The following is a 6484-nucleotide window of genomic DNA, read 5'->3' as shown; positions in this document are numbered from 1 at the left end:
ATACACAAGTATGTGCATGCAAGGTGAAGATAACGAACAGTGATCAATCTCATAACTCCTATAAGCAATACAAAATAGATAGTTGGGCAAACACGGACCCCTGGACACACCAGAGGTGGGATCAGGTGCCTAGGAGGAGTAAGCATCCCCTGTTGACCGGTCACACCCGCCGTGAGCCCCATATCCTGATCAGGTAAACGGAGTTATCCGCAGTCAAATCAGTGTGCCAAGAACGGCTTAACAATCGGTATGAAACACGTCAGACAGCATTTGACCCAATGCGAGGTTGTATTGACGAACTAGATCGCTATAACGACCATAGAATGTATGTATGTATAGCATGTATTCATAACCTCCCATTTCAAAGTGCTTCAGTTTTAACTAATGTTTTTATTTCCTAAACACTGGGTTGCTTTTTTGTAAAGCACCGACAAACTTGAAGACATTTTTTCTGGCAAAGAATCAAATTTGATATCGCATCTTTCAACATTCTCTGGTACATCGTCAAACACAAATTCAATGATTTCAATAATTTCTTCTTAATCCGGATTTGCTCTTACTATCTGGATTAATTTTTTATGACTACTGGATTTGTCCTCTGTCATTTTTCCCAAGCAATTTTGTCATCTTTCTTTTTATGATATGGTGAACAGCCATACAGTTGTAGCATGCAAACTCGTAATAGACGTTCAAGTTCTACCAAAACGTCATTTCCTCTCAAGTATTTCATCAAATTGTATATTGGGGATTTACCAGTTTCATCATCAGTTCTCTCTTCTTTGCAAAGATCTTCATCAAAACCAAGCAAGATCTGCATACTTTGTATCTTGTTACTATCGCAGCTCTGTGAAGTACCGTCAGTCCAGAATAACTTTTAATACGCAAGACATCCTTCTCCTTCGGATCGTTTTGCATTTTCCCGAGAGCTGTCAAAGGTTCATAAGAATTTGTGAACAACTCATGTCATCTTTGTCGGCTGCAACACAATGATGAAACACAGAATAGTTATTTTTGTCCACCTTTATTAAATCTTAGTGTTCCAATACTAAATCTATAGTTGATTTTCTCTTTTTATCGCAAAGCACTGCGATCATTAAAAGAGGGTTTTTTTTTTCATTTTTGTCATAAACATCCACGGACCTTCCGTCTTTTACAAGATCTTCAAGGATTGCTTTCACATCCTCATTTTGCATGTTGGATGAAATAATTTCATGAATGCAACTTGGCCGATCCGAGAATAATATTTTCCTTATTTCTGACGAATTTTGAATATGCTGTAATTTATTGTTAAGATTTTTAGGTGTTGTAGTGGAAAATTCACCGAGCAGAACAAAGTAACGATTTATAAATCGCCGACCCGGGATGAGTTCGTCTACGAACGATTTTAACATTTCAGAAAATTTCAACAATCCAAATCGGCCACACCAATACGTCAGCGGTAAATGATGGTACTTTCTATCAAACGTGTTCAAGATTCCTTTCAATGTACTTTTGTTTTCCTTTAATTTTGAATCCATGATATTCAGAAAGTTCGCATTTTTTAGAACCGAACATGTACACAACTCTTCCATATTTCCTTTCTTCATTTCAAAGATAAATCTCGCGGCGATAGAAGTGAATTGCTTGTCACTAAAATCTGAAAATTTGTGTGTTTCGTATGCAATTGCAGATACTGGAAAATGCACAACAACAGTTTCGAAATACTTCTCAAACAGAAATGCACCTACGGAATCACGAACAAGATTGTGACAAAACCTAAAGGTGTCTTCAGGAAGAAAATTCCCTGCAGTTCCTTTGCAGAATTAGACTTATCATTAAATCTCAAATCTAATGTTTTAACGACATGTGGATTTATGGCTTTTTCACATGTATTTCGTTCACGCAGCTTCGCACTTGCAATATCACCTGGTATATCTTCTCCTTCAAAAAGCTCGCGAAGATACACAGTTATGAGTGCCGCAAGTAAGCTGTTAGTTTCATCGTTGTCAATAAACTCTTTGAATGATTTTTAAAATAATATTTTCGGATTTTTGAAAAAGTTTATCCCGCTTCTACGGTACTTTTCTTCTCTTGCGTACAATTGAGCAACAAGTGGAAATCCGAGAGAAGTTCTTGCTTTATCAATTTCTTCTTGGAAATCTTTATTGAGATCCTCAGATTTGACGTACAGGTATTTTCCCGCATATTTGATCTGTTTTTGTAAAATCTTAATTTTTCCTCTCTTACTTAATTCCGGCACATTAATTACTAATTCTTCTGAAAATAAGGGGTTGCCGAGAAATTGTGATGGAACATGAAATGTTGTTACAACCAAGCGAATTTTGTGATGTTTCCGTTTGAAGTGATGTATGGTTTCTGAATCATTCATTTTGTTATGTAGCATTTCGAAAGCCGCTAGCCAATTCTGCGAATCAGACGTGTCAATATCCATATCATCTACCAGATAAATGACTTAAGAGCTATTCTTGCCACTGTGTTGATATAAATTGCTGTATTGTGTTGCCATTAGAATATCTGTCTCCTTCAAGTCATCGCAGCTTAATAATAAATGTGTGGCCGCCGCTGTTTTACCACAACCAGTTGGTCCTTCTATTATCACAACCCCATGATCTCTGAAGCAGTTTTATATCTTTTTATAGATTGATGTTTCAAAATAAAAGTTGTCAAATTTTTGATGACTTTCAATATGTCGTACTGCTTGACCTGAAGTAAAAGGAATTATATAGATATTGATCGATTGAATATTTTTTAACGTCCCTCTCGAGAATATTTCACTCATATGGAGATGTCACCACTGCCGGTGAAGGGCTGTAAAATTTTGACCTATGCTCAGCGCTTACAGCCTTTAAGCAGGGAGGGATCTTTATCGTGCCACACCAGCTGTGACATGGGACATCGGTTTTTGCGGTCTCATCCGAAGGACCGCCCCATTTAGTCGCCTTTTACGACAAGCAAGGGGTACTGAGGACCTATTCTAACCAGGATTCCCACGGGACTATATATATATATATATAATACATATATATATATATGTATATGTATATATATATATGTATATATATATATATATATATATATATCTGATTTCTACATTAGGTAGACCATCCTATAAAATCTGGCTTAAGGGGACAATATACATTTCTCTAATCCTTGCACATTTCAAGAAACAAATAGCATTTCTTTTAGTAAAAGAGTATCAAATTTGCCCTTGTGCCAATGAATTCCACATAACGGTGAGCATAAAAAATATACAAAAAAATCGGTCTCCCTAAAAATGTGTAATCCTTACGTATTCTTTAGGGAGACCAGTATATATAATTTGCAATATATGGCTTAAGTGGACCTTATATATAATTTGCAATATATGGCTTAAGTGGACCTTCATTTGTAATCTTTCTGCATAGTTTAGGGAGACCAATATATATTTTTGTGATTTAAGTTGACCATTGTTTCCTTGCAGTTTTTACCATTTCAGTTTAACACAGAGACAGAACGAATGGTTATGTGCTTAATTTTCACAGTTGCATCATATATAATGTAAACTAGATCTTGTTTTTAGTAAAAACAAATGTCTCCCTTGTTCCCCAAATTAATATTATACAGATTCAGAATATTTCTACTGCAACATTTACAAAAATGTTTGGATTATCATATATCCTGATGATAGGCACATCTCCAAGTGGTAATGAGGCAACATACAAAGATTCAAGGTTAAGTGATGAGCCATGTAGGAGAAGTTTTGCAATCTCCACCCCTCTTACAACAATTATATAATGTCCAAAAATAACTGGATCCTCATATCCTGACAATATGCACATCTTCATATGGTAATGAATCATTGTAAAATTTAATTTCAAGGCTATGTAATAAGCCTTCTAAGAGAAGTATTGATAAGCAATTCTACGTCCTTGATCCAACGAAATCCAGTGAAACTTTTAATGGACTTCAGATCCTGATGAAATGCACATTTTCAAGTGGAAATGAAGCATTGTACAAAGTTTCAGGGTGATGCAACTAGCAATATAGGAGGAAAGGCATTCATAAGCTATTTTATATCCTCCACCACTCTTAGATCCACTATAACGTTTTAAAAAATTAATGGATCTTCATTCCCTTATAATATGCACATTTTCAATTAGCAATGAAACATTGTACAAAGTTTCAAGGTTATGCGTTAAGTGATTTATGAGGAGAAGCATTCATAAGCTACCACCCCTTTTAGATCCAATATAATTTGTACAAAAATAATTCCATCCTCATATACTGATGATATGGGCATTACAAAGGTAATGAAGCATTGTACAATATTTCAAGGCTATGCAATAATTGATGTACGAGAAGTGTTTACAAGCTATTTTATACCTTCTACTCCTCTTGGATCCACTATAAGTGTACAAAAATATATGGATCCTCATATACTGACACCATGCAAATCTTCAAAAGGTAATGAAGCATCTTACAAGGTTTCCAAGGCTATGTGATAAGTGATGTATGAGGAGAAGAGTTCGCAAGATATTTTTTTTACCTTTCACCCCTCTTAGATCCACTATATCTTAGACAAAAATAATTGAATCATCAAATCCTGATGGTAGTTACATCTTCAAATGGTAATGAAGCATTGTACAAAGTTTCAAGGCTATATGATAAGCCTACACAATCTATTTCATACCTTCCACCTCTTCGATCTACTACAACTTGCACAAAAATAATTGGATCCTCATATCCTGACGATATGCACATCTTCAAATGGTAATGAAGCATTGTACAAGGTTTCAAATCTATCAGATAAGCAATATTGGAGGAGGAGTGTTCACAAGCTATTTTACACCTTCCACTCCGCTTAGATCCATTGTAACTTTTAGGAAAATAATTGGATCCTCACGTCTAGATAATATGCATATCTTTAAATGGCAATGAAGCATTTTGCAAAGTTTCAAGTCTATCCTATAAATAAGCCATATAGAAGGAGAAGTGTTTACAAGATTTTATGACAGACAGGTGGACAGAAAGTACAAAAACAATGTCTTCCCCTTGAAAATTGAATATAGGAGTGCCTGGCCTTGTGATATATACAATGTATATTGGCCTCTCAGCAAGGCAGCTTCAGTAAGATTCTTGGTCTTAGTGCACACAAGTTTTCTCTTTCATGAATCTTTCAGACTTCATTTGCAGTCCTATTTCACTTCAAAAATATTTCTGTTGAATATTTGACCTTACCTAGTATTTTTCATTCATTTACAATAATTCTGAAAACCAATCATAAAATGATGACTTCTGTTGAAAAACAAGACAAACCACAGGAGAAGTCGTTGAGCAAAACTAAATTTAAATCTAGATTTTTCCTTTAACAGAACCTAGTTTCCTCAGGTTAATCTACATAAGTTGACAGAAAACAAATCATACAGCAATATTTTAACATTTATTGAAACAATCTCCCAGTATTTAAGACATTATTGCAATTTAAAAAGTAACTATGATTTCTCAGAGATGTACATAAAGCATTTTAAGAATTCATGACAACATGATTATATTATTTAAAGTGAAATTTAAATGAGTATCCCCACCTGTAGGTAGGTTACAGCATGTTCATGAAAGGTCCAAGAGGACCTGATGCTCTACTGACATATGCAGAAATAATTAAATTCTTAAAATTTACTTAGGCATAGCATTAACTTTGTTCCTTGGGACTTGTCCACATAAGAATTGGGACAAACTACATCAGGGGATCATTGAGGGCAAGTTTCATCAAAATCCAGCTGGTATCTTAGGAGAAAATGCAATAACATACTCTTTTGAATGTGACCTCTTACTGGGCCCCTAAGGATGGATTTTTTTAAGGACCAACTACAACACTAGGGGATCATTCTTGGTCAGTTTCAACAAAATCCAACCAATAACATAGGAGGATGTCATCATTACTTTTTGGGTGTGGTCCCTGACTGGGCTTGTAGGGGTAGGACACCCATGATAATTCATTAGCACCAACTAAAGCACTAGACGATTATTCTGAGTAAGTTTCATCAAATTCCAACTAATAACCTGGGAGATGTGATTACCCTTACTTGGCCCCTACAGTCAGACACCTATGAAAATTCATAAGGATCAACTAGACCACCAGATGATCAATCTGGGAAAGTTTCTCCAAAATCCAACCAAAAACCTGAGAAAAGATTCAATGACAGACTTATTAAGGGGTTGCCTCTTACTTTGTCAGACTGGGTCAAGAGCCCCATGAAAATTCATAAGGACAAACTACACCACTAGGGGATTATTCTGAGAAAGTTTTATCAAAATCCAGCCAATGACATAGAAGGAGATGCAATAATAATCTTTTTTGGGGATGGCCATTAACTGGGTCAATTCCTATGAAATTCATTAGAATAAATAATCTTCTAGGGGATCAATTTGCATAAGTTTCATCAAAATCGAACCAAATACCTAGGAGTAGGAGATGGGACAACAAACTTGAAGTGCCTAATGGGAT

Source organism: Ostrea edulis, chromosome 4, assembly GCF_947568905.1.
Source record: "Ostrea edulis chromosome 4, xbOstEdul1.1, whole genome shotgun sequence".
Taxonomy (NCBI): Eukaryota; Metazoa; Mollusca; class Bivalvia; order Ostreida; family Ostreidae; genus Ostrea; species Ostrea edulis.
Note: the sequence above shows the minus strand (reverse complement) of the source record.